The sequence below is a fragment of the Hesperophylax consimilis genome, chromosome 21, assembly GCF_061612785.1.
Source record: "Hesperophylax consimilis isolate HC1 chromosome 21, BYU_Hcon_1.0, whole genome shotgun sequence".
In the NCBI taxonomy this organism is placed as follows: Eukaryota; Metazoa; Arthropoda; class Insecta; order Trichoptera; family Limnephilidae; genus Hesperophylax; species Hesperophylax consimilis.
Window position 1 is genome coordinate 25,345,110 of NC_142856.1, and position 14,249 is coordinate 25,359,358.

The following is a 14,249-nucleotide window of genomic DNA, read 5'->3' on the forward strand; positions in this document are numbered from 1 at the left end:
GTACGCGATTGAAAGCTCTAAGGTAACTTTCTTCATTTCCCAATATCGCATAACGTTGTTGTATCATGTACTCCGAAGAAGTGGGCTACCACAAAACGTGAAACATTTGTGGTGCAAGACTAAGAGAAAGACAAGAAAACCGCATTTATACATAAGATTTACTAAAAACAAGTATTTCGATCTTACTCATTTGTCAAATTAGCCACTGTCATACTTTAATTGTTTATCTATACAACAAATACAGGCCATTTATAATATTAGCTTTCGCTTAATTATAAAACAAATGCTGCGTATAATTTGCCAATTAACCGTGCTCTTCATACTCTAAATTATAATACATGCCTAAACTCAAAAATTGACATTTTATCAGATTCACTGCCCAAATTCAAATGTGGCATTATGTCAATAATATAAACTGTTCAATGCGCATACATACAGACACACACACATAAACACTCACAAATACATTACACACACACACCAATATACTACACAGATCACCTGGTAAGGAATAAACATACCACTTAGCAGACATTACAAGGAAACATATCACAGGTACCCAAAATGAAGTATCTTATTCCTATATATTGTTTCATCACTGTAAATCATGTACTGTTTGTTTCCATAATAAAAAATAACAATATTAGTATACCGGTATAATATCTCACAATTTCATGAGAAATTTGAATTGTTTATAAAACGCACCAGAAAACCTAACCCTTTGGCTGCTTCAAGCCGCCTGAAGGAGTTGCTAAGCACAATGAAATAGCACTCCTTTAGAGGTAATTGGCGCATATTATATGTTGCTAGGGAGCCGCGAATTCGCATCTGACGATCTTTCCCCTATATCTGGATTTACCCAAATCACCTTACTAATTCATCATCTAACTACTTAAAAGAATTTTTTAAGAAAATGTGCGTATTAAGCGTGTCCTTATTTTCTGCGTATGTGCTCTATCGTTGTTTGTTCCTTCAATGTTTCTAATATCCTTAACTTCACCTCGGAATTGAACCTATTTTCATTTTCAGATCGTAACCGTGTGCCGCCAGGATTCAACAGTACTTATTTTGATCCCATCCGAGAACATGATTACGTCTTACAAGGTATAATTGTCTTCTATATTGTATCGACCTATCTTATTCATTTTATTCATATGATTTAACCAATATTTTTATTTCAGAGCGCAATGTCTTCCCAGGGCCCAGCAGTTTGCCAAGGGTACAAGTTTCTAGAGGTAACACATGTTTTACATTACTTGAATAATATTCTACAGTTTGTTCACAAACTTAAGGTTTTGGCTGCTGTTTAAAACTTTGTATTCCCTGCAGTTAGGTATTTTTGGTACTCTAAACAAAATCGGCCGCCACAAACCACCTGCGCATTCTACTGTCTACTTGGGGTAGACGCGGGTACGATACTACAGATTTGATAACGTAATAGTAAACAGCCATCAAACACGTCTAAAATTAGCTTTCATATGCCATTACCTGTGATGTATGTATTAAGGTTGAGTATTTAAGCGATAGATGGCGCTAGTCATAAAGCTTACTCCAGATTCCGTCAGATGTCGCTAGAGTGTAACAGATGCTTGTGAGGTTATAGTGACAGGCAACAAGCTTCTCGAACCAGAGAATTACCAACCCTCGGGTAATGAACAGTGTAGCTAAATCCAGACCTATTTATTGTACGTAAATAAACACAATTATAAGTAGAATCTTTTACTTTTTAGAGTTCCCAATTCCAAAATCTGCATAGTAACGCAGATATAACATTACCAAATGATGGACAATTATTTTTCACTCTCTTGATACTTTATGCTCCTTGTTTTATCATCTATATCTTTAATATGCAATCAAGATTTAGAAATCTTAGATTTAGAAGTTCAATTATTCGAGGCTTAAGTAAACAAAATAATAAACCCTAAATAATCTCTATTTTAAAGGATTTATATGTTTAATGAACTACCGACAGATGTTAAAGAAGCTAAAAGCCGTGCTGCGTTTCGTGGGTTATACCTAAATACTATAAAGAGTAAGTTTTAGATGTATTGTAAAGTGTCCTTAATGTCATAGAAATAAGTTGTTAAAAGGTTTTTACTAGATATGAAAATGTAATTTTTTATAACTAAATAAAAAAATTTAAAAAAAATCATGTGTAAATAGATTGTTAATTTGGTTTTTTTAACAATTTAAGCGTATTTTCAAAATTAACTTTGATTGAGAAATATTGAAATTAAATGCATCTTTTGCCATCTCCCCGACATAGTTCTTGTGGTAATTATGTTGAAACCAAGCGCAGTTTTTTGTGTACTAAACGTGAGGCGGAATTAGTCTATCGAAAAATTTTTTGCTATTTATTATTTAGGGTTGTTAATCCACATTTGGGGTGAAATTAGTGGAATAGTAGTATGAATGGATGAATAATAGTAGTTTTTATTGCGGCGTTGTTGAAATCTCCACAAGGGCGCTTTACAGTGAATAGATTTGAACATGAAGCTACCTTATTTATTAAAGTTTGATCAACTTATCTAATTTTTTTATGAGCGCCAGTTTGTTATAACAGCTTTTAACTACGGAACTATACATATTTTTTGTATAACTAATAACTTGTATACAGGGTGTATTGGCACGTACCCGACAAACTTTAACCACCTATTCCTTAGCACATTTGGAGTAAAAAATGTTAAGGGCACTTTGCTGCCCGGTAACATTTTTTTAAAATAAAAAATTTATTATTCATATTTTCACCACATGTCACCAATGTTTTATCCTTTGTCAAAGTTTGAAAACCCGTCTGGCAATATTTTGTTCGAATTTCGTTGAATAATGTACGTACGTACCTACGTTGGCGCGCTTTTACAATCACAACGAAATGGCACGGCACCATTCGTCTCATTTTTAACTATTATTATTTAGTGTGTACGAAAGAGCGAGGACACTTTTTGACACACTTGCTAATAACAGCTGTTGAACGCGAGAAACAATGCAAATGACAGTGACGGAGGGTGGATTTTTTTTATTTATTTTTTTGTTTTTAAAGGAAAAAAATGTTACCGGACAGCAAAGCGCCCATAACATTTTTTACTCCAAATGTGCTGAGGAATAGCTGGTTAAAGTTTGTCGGGTACGTGCCCATACACCCTGTATATGACTGATCCGTCATTTCCTTATTTTTTTTTGGAAAAATAATAATTATTATTCAGTAATAATTAGAGAAGAAATCGGTTAAAAAGAAGCATATTGACTAACTTCAATCTTTCCAATATCTAAAAAGGAAGAAGAAGTTATTAGTTAGTTTAACAAATTCTCTTTTTTTGTTTGCATGGCTAGATTGTTTCAAAGGCCGAAAAAATTACTTTTGAAGGTGTCATTCACCAAGTATTCGCGATAGGCTAAATGGTCTGAAGGAACTTCACGTTTGTTAGGCCGAGTGCGTTCTCGGTGCTTATTTGACACAGCGTGTATGAGAGAAATCCTTGTTTTTACCTATGCGTAAGTGTTTAACGGTCTGAAACGATAACATTAGGTACGTACGTACCTAATTGTATTTTTATCGATCTTTTTATTTTTAAACTAGCTGTACTCGTTTTAACTTTAATGAAGGACTTATTATACCTAAGCATACAAATAAATATGGACAAAGAACGTACTAGATGATTCCCAGTTGTTTTAATATGTTACCTGCTGAAATTAAAAACTGTGCCCAAAACAAACAATTGGTGAACTTACTGAAGACTTGGCGCACTGAAAGAATTCATTTGTTTTAGTTTACAATGATATATTATTCTAAAGACTTAAAATTGTTATTTAATTTTTTCATAATTTTCTTTTGCTATATTTCAGTAAAATTTTATTTTTTTGTTTTATAGATATAGTTGTAAAAATGTAACTGTAAACCTACTATAATAAGATTTATAATGTAAAGAACCCGTTAGACAAACTGCCAAAAAGCAGTTTATCAGGATTTTTTTGCCTTATGTTTGTAAAGTGTGTAAAATATATATATATATATATATTTTTTTTAAATGTAGAAATACTGCTGTTTGCTGATAACATGAAGCTCTTCAAAGTCATGGTGGAAATTATTGCAAATCCTACTGGATAACTTGAATAACTTTTAGATCTAGTATTCTCGCCACCAGAACCTCCAAAGGGAATAATATTCTATGATTTGTTCTCAAACTAAATATATATTCAACCGTAAAAGATCAATGGTTTCGTTGCTTGTGTGGCACGTAGCGCCGTCTTGTTGAAAGTAAACGTTGTCCAGATCAATACCATCCAATTCCGGCCATAAAAAATCATTAATCATCTCTCGATAGCGCAATCCATTCACCGTAACTGTTGCTCCAGCCTCATTTTCGAAAAAGTAAGGTCCAATGACTCCGCCGGACCATAAACCGCACCAAACAGTCACCCGTTGAGGATAGAGAGGCTTTTCAACAATAACTCTTGGGTTTTCCGAGCCCCAGATGCGACAATTTTGCTTGTTGACGAAGTCACCGAGGTGGAAATGGGCCTCATCACTCAAGTTGTTGAAGCGTGTATTGTTCCATTTTTATTAATGGCGTAGTTTCTACTTGTCAAATGTCAAAAAATGACAATTTCAAAAGTAACATCTACCGAAATAGCGGGCTATACAAAATAACACCTCTTATTGGAAAACCCTGTATTATTTATTTCAGAACCAAGAATCTTACCACGACCTAATTTATTTTATTTTTGTTTATTGCAGAAACAAACAGTACATAATTACATGGATGACAGTAGTTACAAAGTTATAAAAGTTAGTATAATAATTGGTACCAATGACATGTCGCTGACATATATACATAGGAGGTATATTATACATTTACGGTTGAGTTACATTTTTAAGTTAAGTTAATTAGTGTGCTGGGGAAGGAGAGAGGTGTGTGTGAGTGTTTGTGTGTGTGTACGTGTGCGTGTGTGTCTGTGTGTGGTTGTATGTGTTATGTTGGCGAATTTAGTGTGCTAAAAAAGTTTTTCTTAAATAGAGGGAGAGAATCAAAAAATATATCGGTACTTGTGCTAGTTTGAATTGAGTTGAATGTTTGAAGGATGCGAGAAATAGGGGAATTGGCTGCAGCGTTTGTATTATTACTAGTTGTGTAAAAAAGGTTGGTGTGTCGAGTTCTTTTAGATGGGGTGTTAAAATTTATTTGGGATAGAAGTTCTGAGCAGTCTATTTCGTTGTGTATTATTTTATGGAGAAATGTCATGTCAGCTACCGTTCGCCTGGATTTCAGGGATTGGAGAGTGCAGATATAATTATTGTTGTATTTATAACCTAGGTACTTAATAATTTTATTTTGTATGCGCTCTATATTATTGACATAGTAAGTGTATTTGGGATGGGTTGTTGCTGCCAAAGGGGTCCTAGAAGACAATACAGGTATACATGTGTTTTATAATTACTTGGAAGGAATAATATAATTTAATTATTAATCTCTGGAAAACCGTTCGTGCACCAGTGATAAGAATTTTTTCCGGCCTACAAATCGTTCATCCGCTACTAGCATTGGATTTTCGCCCTTGCTGGAATTTTTTGATATGCGATTTAAACATGTATGCCATGAGAAAGCGGATAAATTTATATCAGATAAGGATAAGCAGAATCGCTTGCACTTGAAACACTTGAGAGTTCATTTTTGTTTTCCCTCAAAAAGGGTCTAGTGTTTCAAAGGTTAAAACTTAAAAGATTGTTTTTAATAAGTTTAAATCCTGTTCTTTCTAGATTAATTTTGTCACAACGAAAGCTTAGCCCGTATCAAAAAAAAAGGTCGACATTAAGTAGCACAGATAAGTCTTTGGCACTTGCTGTACATAAGAAGGACCAAAATGTTGTTGATTCTTGTCCGAAAATCCACCAATTGAAAATAGGGGTGTGAATCTCTCTTTGTTTGTTCTTCCAATGTTCCTAATGTGTAACCTGTACCGATTGTTGACCAATAATTGTATTTATTTTCTTTTTTCAACCTTATCCGTTTTCCTCCAGGATCCTCCTGTACGTATTGTGATGCCGTTACAGACCACAATTACATCAAAGAAGGTATAATTGGGTGCTTTTAATATTCCCACAGGGCGGCATGGCAACGGCACAAAAAAAGCATAAAACATACATTCTTTATCACAATGTCTGCTTCCATAGGAAAAATACAATCATTATCATACATCTCCTTCATACGTTTTAAAGAAATGATGAATTGGAGTCTCTTCATCCTCTTCACATTTCCTGCATCTGTTGGTGTTTTCCACTCCCAACAACTGTATGTGCCTCCTGCGATGGCAGTGTCCCGTTAGTAGTCCTACCAGTTCCCTCGGTGAGTTTCTGTCCATATTGAGTTGTTGTCTGGTTCGCCTTGGGTCTGGTCCGTTTATGAGTACTTTGGATTGCCTCATTCCGGGTGCCCTTTCCCATTCCTCCCAGTGCAAGGATTTGACCCACCTTTCAATATGTATTTTAGTGTGGTAAGCTGCTACTCCTACAGCCGGCTTGGATCCCGCAAGTGGTGCTCTCGCTCCTTTCCTTGCTAGTCCATCAGTTCGCTCATTGCCCTCAAATCGTTTATGTCCTGGTACCCAGATCAGGGTTATTTTATTGATGGTAGCAAGTTCTTCGAGAATGGTTTTGCCATCCATCACCAGTCTGTAGTCGCATCTGTTACTTTCCAGTATCATTAGGGCTGCATAGCTATCAGAGCATATGCCTATGTTCTTATTCCTGTATCCTATACGTATGTTCTCCTGTGCACAAGCTAAGATGGCCTCCATCTCACCTTGAAATACAGTGCAATGTGTTCCTACAGGTATACTAAGTTCCCTCTTGGAACAAACCCCAGCCCCTGTTCCCTCCTCCATCTTGGAACCATCTATGAACCAGATTAGTTCCTGTTTGTGGGTAGGGCCTGGAACCATGTCCGATTCTTCCCTTGTGGAGTACGTCACTCTAAACTGCTGTCTGAAGAAGTATTCAGCTTGTTTGCCGTCCCGCCTCATTCCAACTGATGGACTAATCGCCCTCAGTCTTGTTCCGATCTCCGTGTGACTGTTTTTGGGCAACTCTCCTCTCCATTGACCTTTCCATTGTAACCTGTAGGCTGCCGCCATCGCCGCCCCCTCTATTTCTAAGTATAATGATATTAAATACCTGCCTACCTACAAGAATAGATCTCTGTGTAGGTCAAAACTTTTGCTGTATTTTACTAAACTGTAACATAACATGTTGAATATATTGATTTCAGACTATAATGTGTGCCCAGGGCACAGCAGTGTAACTATTGCTGGTAAAAGGGTCCTACAAAGTTATAAAGATAGGTTATAAACCTGTTTTACATTACATACTTGAAAGGGAATAATATTCTATGTTTTGTTCACAAACTTTTGGTTAATTTGTCAAATTATTTATTTCAGTGCATAATGTCTTCCCAGCTCCCAGCAGTGTGGTTATTGCTGACAAAAGGGTCCTAGAAGATGGAGGTATACATCTGATTATATTACTTGAAAGGGAATAATATTCTATGTTTTGGTCATGAATTTTGGTTAATGTGTTTTGTTTATTGGTTATTTTTTTTTTGTTTCAGAGCTTGACGTCTTCCCAGGGTCCAGTGGTGTGGTCATTGCTGACAAAAGGGTCCTAGAAGATGGAGGTATACATCTGATTATATTACTTGAAAGGGAATAATATTCTATGTTTTGGTCATGAATTTTGGTTAATGTGTTTTGTTTATTGGTTATTTTTTTTGTTTCAGAGCTTGACGTCTTCCCAGGGTCCAGCGGTGTGGTCATTGCTGACAAAAGGGTCCTAGAAGATGGAGGTATACATCTGATTATATTACTTGAAAGGGAATAATATTCTATGTTTTGATCATAGGTAATCTCGAAGCCCCTATTATTGCTTTTTCAATCCTCATTGAAAGAAGGTATCTTTCCTGATCGTTGGAAGAGTGCTCTCATCACAACAGATTTTTAAGTCTGGGGCTAAAAATGATGTCCAGAACTATCGACCGATATCTAAATTACCAATCTTTAGTAAAAATTTTGAAAAAATTGTTCATGAACAACTATATAACTGCATCGAGTCTGTAATACTCGTGAACCAACATGGCTTTATGAAAAAAAGATCGGTTGTATCTAATCTTGCTATTTTCATTGAAAATATTACTAAATCAATGGATGATCAAATCCAAGTTGACGTAATCTATACAGACTTCTCAAAAGCGTTTGATAAAATTGACCACAGTCTTCTTTTGTCCAAATTACTAGCTTTGGGAATTCATGGGGATTTATATAGATGGTTAGTCTCCTATCTTAATGGGCGCACTCAGGGAGTAACAATAAATGGCTTCATCTCTGAGATTGTAAATATACCCTCAGGTGTGCCCCAAGGATCTCACCTGGGACTGTTACTGTTTACAATTTTCATCAACGACATTATAAAATGTTCTACTTTTCGCTGATGATGTGAAAATATTCCTGCCTATTAATTCTATAATTGACTGCTTTAAACTACAAGAAGATCTGTACAGGCTTAATGATTATTGTATCCTCAATCGTCTCAACATGAACACTTCTAAATGTTATGTAATTACCTTCACTAGAAATAAAATAAAATTTGACCATAATTATCATATAGCTGGCCAACTACTCAAAAAAGTTACACAAATTCGTGATCTAGGTGTTATACTTGACAGTAAACTTACATTTGAGACTCATATTGATATGATTGTTAATAAAGCCCTTAGAATGCTAGGATTCTTATTCCGTATTGGAAAAGAATTTAATAATATCATACCACTTAAAATATTGTATTTTTCTTATGTTCGCAGTAATCTTGAATTCGCTTCTCCCATATGGAATCCTCAATATAATATTTACATAAATCGCATTGAAGCCATCCAAAGAAAATTTGTCGATCATTTAAATTTCAAATTAAATTCAAACCTTGACGTAAACAGCTTGATGGACCTTTATGGACTTAAGCCATTAAAAACTAGAAGAGACTCCGCAGATATAATATATCTCCATAAAATTATCAATGGCTTTATTGATTGTTCTCCCCTTCTGTCTGAAATTAATTTTAGAGTCCCGAGCGTTAGAAATAGAGAAAAATCACTTTTTCATCTATATAAATGTTCTACTAATATCAGACAAAATGCGTTTATATTCAGAGCCTGTAGTGTATTTAATAAGAATTTTAATGATATGGACATATTCACATGTAATTTAAGAACCTTTAAAAGATATGTAATAACTAACATTAAATAATTTTAAATATTCTACTGGAAGTTATCATGTTGTTGCTTTGAATCCTTTCCAGTTACTTGCCTTCCAATTTATACTCATGTGTTCAATTTAGTTGTAGGTATACATTTATTATATTGTTATTATTGCTATTGTGTAGTGCTTTTATTGATTGCTGCTGTGTTAAAATTTTACAATACATTATGTTTTTAATTTTAGCTGGTTATTAGTATATCAGTTAACTTTAAATTTTTGAAATTATTAGTTATTAGTATATCAGTTAAATTTAAATTTTTATTTATTTGTGTTCTTACATCTTCTATTATTTTTTATTTACAATATTGTATTTTTTCTAAAACTCTCAGGCCACGGGTAAAAAGCCCTTAGTTTTTTTAAAAATATTTTTTATTAGTATTATAATTTTAAGTGAAAATCTGTTATTGGATTTTATCTTTATTATTTAGTTTATTCTTATATATGTAAATAATCTGTTGATTTTCCCAAATAAATAAAATGAAATAAAAATAAAAAATCATGATTTTTGGTTAATGTGTTTTGTTTATTGGTTAATTTTTTTGTTGTTTCAGAGCTTGACGTCTTCCCAGGGTCCAGCGGTGTGGTCATTGCTGACAAAAGGGTCCTAGAAGATGGAGGTATACATCTGTTTATATTACTTGGAAGAGAATAATATTTTATGTTTTGGTCATGAACTTGGGTTAATGTGTTAAATTATTTATTTCAGAGCTCAATGTCTTCCCAGAGCCCAGCGATGTTATTATTGCTGACAAAAGGGTCCTAGAAGATGGAGGTATACATCTGTTTATATTACTTGGAAGAGAATAATATTCTATGTTTTGTTTATGAACTTTCCTGAAGTGATGACTCACAAAAGCGGCGCTATAAAAATTGTCCAATATTATTATTATTATAATGTGCTAAATTATTTATTTCAGAGCTTGACGTCTCCCCAGAGCCCAGCGGTGTGGTTATTGGTGACAAAAGGGTTCTAGAAGATGGAGGTATACATCTGTTTTTATTACTTGAAAGGGAATTATATTCTATGTTTTGTTCGTGAACTTTATCTGTTTTTATTATTTGAAATGGAATAATATTCTATGTTTTGGTCATGAACTTTGGTTAATGTGTTAAATTATTTATTTCAGAGCTTGACGTCTCCCCAGAGCCCAGCGGTGTGGTTATTGGTGACAAAAGGGTTCTAGAAGATGGAGGTATACATCTGTTTTTATTACTTGAAAGGGAATTATATTCTATGTTTTGTTCGTGAACTTTATCTGTTTTTATTATTTGAAATGGAATAATATTCTATGTTTTGGTCATGAACTTTGGTTAATGTGTTAAATTATTTATTTCAGAGCTTGACGTCTCCCCAGAGCCCAGCGGTGTGGTTATTGGTGACAAAAGGGTTCTAGAAGATAGAGGTATACATCTGTTTTTGTTATTTGAAATGGAATAATAATATTCTATGTTTTGTTCACGAACTTTGGTTAATGTGTTTAATTATTTATTTCAGAGCATAATGTCTTCCCAGGGCCCAGCGGTTTGGGTGTTGCTACCAAAAGGGTCTTAGAAGATGGAGGTATACATCTGTTTTGATTACTTGAAAGTGAATGCTATTTATTCTATGGTTTGTTCACAACCTTTGGTTAATTTGTTAAATTATTTATTTCTTCCCAGGGTCCAGAGGTGTGGTTATCGCTCCCAAAAGGGTCTTAGAAGATGGAGGTATACATCTGTTTTTAATACTTGGAAGGGAATATGTAGTATTCTATGTTTTGTTCACTTTGGTTAATGTGTTAAATTATTTATTTCAGAACGTAATGCCTCCCCAAGGTCTAGAGGTGTGGTTGTTGCTGGAAATAGGGTCCTAAAAGGTTTTGAAGGTACGCGTTTGTTTTACATTACTCAAAAGCGAATAATATTTTTATTAATTATTATTTTTTTGGTAAACTAATGTTTAAGACAAGATTTTTTATGCATAGCACAAAGGGTAACAATTATTTTATAAGCAATAATTATTAGCCTGAAACACTCATCCACATTGAAAAATCTCCTGACAAAAGATACATGACGCCAACGGGACTTGAACCCGCGTCCTTTCGATTTCCGGTCGACAGCTCTGACCACTGAGCTATGGCGGCTTATCTCTTACCCGCGAAATAATTCAATATATACTAGTGTTTCATTCAATAATTTTAATTACTTGAAAGGGATTAATAATTTTATGATTCTACGGCGTCTGTGATCGAAGGTAAGGCTCTCGAATAGCAATCCGAAGGTCGCGGGTTCAAATCCCGGCGTGCACAAGTAAATTTTATTTGATTAATTTGTGTTATTTCACAATTTATTAAATTAAAATAATATACAGTATACTTGTTCCAGTGTTGAAGATACTATCAGTATCGCCCTAGTATAAGTCCGCCTTTCCGAATTGAAACATTGCTTCAAATGACTTTAGCCGTGTTTGGCGACCAGATCTGAATATCTAGGTACTCCCCTACCTTTCTCTCCCCATCTCCTTCCCCTCTCCTTTACCTTTAGCCTCACCACATAGCCTAACTGGGGACAGCATAGTCTCAATATCTTCAGATGGTTGGGAGCAGTTGGGACTCTTGTTCAGTATAATTTAAAAAGTCATTTGGTTAATGTGTTAAATTATTTATTCCAGGGCCCAACGGTGTGGCTGTTGCTTCCAAAAGAGTCCTAGGAGATATAGGTATACATATGTTTTTATTACTTGAAAGGGATTGGGCGCTTTTAGTATTCCTACGGTGACGGCAATGGCGTTTAATTTCTTTAATAAATGTGAGAAAGATGTATGATAATGATTTCATGTTTCCTTTGGGGGATGTAGACATATGTTCATCGTTTGTCTCATTTTCAACTATTGTTAGTAAGTGTGCAAGAAAGAGCTGCAGCTTTATATTTTTAAGAATGTACGTTTCATGTTTTGTTTGTCCAACGTTATATGATGATGCCTTCCCCAAAAATATCGTTTTATGTATTTACAATCCTGAAACTACACTCGGCGTCACAAAAATCGTATATTGTCGAATTTGTTTCCAGTGTAAGTTTCCTGAGCCAATGCATCTAACCCAAACAACATTGATATCAATTGAAAGTACATTTAACAACCTCTTATCAGACAATATTTTCATTTCATGAATGATAAAATTTTCCTAGTATGGGACGTTAAAAAATATGTTGCCCATATACTCTTTACGGGTGTCACAACTTGTGTCATCTTCCTGGGCTATAAAAGGGGCAGTTTAAGACAAATGTAGGTCATTCACTATCCAAATGTTGAAGAGGACACAGGTGAATAATTAAAGCTTGAAAACAACTCCTTAAAATGGACACCACTGGTGGTGGCACTACTGCAATCAGGGATGCGACAGTATTGTGTTGCCCAGCCCCTAAACTTAAGCCGTTTTGCCGTTAGACGGGTTTTCCAACGGTTTCAAGAGACTGGTGGCTTCATCCGGATGCGTGGAACAGAACGATGATGCTGCACATCCGAAGGAGAATGCACATTTTGAGTTTTGCCCTTGTTGTCAGTTATAACATACACTCTGTAGGCGTAGGTACAAACGGGTAACATAGAAGTGAGGTATTTCTGTGAGTCAAATCTGTTTTAGGATTTTATACCTACATATCATATTCAGGGCCGCCGACAGCTAATCTGGGCCCCAAGTCTAGTAGACCATACCGGGCCACCTCCCCACAACTTACCGGGGGGGGGGTGAGATAACAATTAATAAGTTCATGCTTACCTGCTACTGCTAGGAATACTACTTCATTACCTTTTCTTATACCATTACACCAATCATTCGAATTTAGCATAATTATTCAATGGAAATGTTTAAAAAGTTATGGTGAATACTCAAAATAAAATACTTGTGTTTCTTGTTTGTGTGTATTTACACATTCTTCGTTAATCAAGATATCTTGAGGCTAAATTAAATTATTATATTTGAAAGACAGAAAACAGGTAACAAAAATAAATAATCAATTTTCAAAACCAATGGAAAATAAATTAGGAGTACCGCAGTGATCGATCCTTGGACCCCTATTGTTCATACTCTATAAGTCTATATTAATGACATGGTGAAAATATTTTCAAAATGCAAAGTACGACTATTTGCCGATGATACACTTATATACTTAATTGGAGATAACTATAAAGAACTAATAAATATTTTAAATAATGAACTAGATGATGTATCAAGATGGCTAAAAATAAATAAGCTTAAATTAAAAACAAAATGTATGGTGATTGGAAATAAGAAGACATTCAGTGAAAGCAAAATTAAAATTGATGGTGAAATTATTGAAAATGTTACTGAAATCAAATACTTAGGAGTTATATTAGATTCCAAACTAAACTTCAATAGACATGCCGAATATACCCAAAAGAAAATTGGCAAAAAGATATCTTTTTTGGGAAGAATCCGGCCTAAAATTTCCAGAAAAATTGCCATCACCATTTACAATTCAATAGGCCACATGCATGGATTTCATAACGACTTGGAAAAAATCGTGTGGATAGATCTTTTTACTAAGATTACGAAAATGTTAGTAAAATTTTGTAGAAATGTACATATATTTTTATTTTTAAATAAATAAATCCATTTTTTGGGCTCGTGTCGTCACTACATGAAAATGTCCCGTCTACTGAAAATGTTCCTATTAATTTTGTAAAATTCCACACTGATTTAATTTTTTATATGGCATCACTTTGATTTCAGGCGAATTTTTGAATTCGTTCACTAGATTTATTGTTTGTTCTCTGCGAACTTTTCATTTGGTTTGAATTTTTGACATATGTGAAGAGAACCCCGTACAATTTAGATGTCGGTACGTGTTTTAGAGGTATAAAGGTTATGGTGCTGATTTTATCAAAATCAAATTTTATAATATTCTTATTATTATTATAATTTACAAGTACTAGTATATTACATTGGATTTAT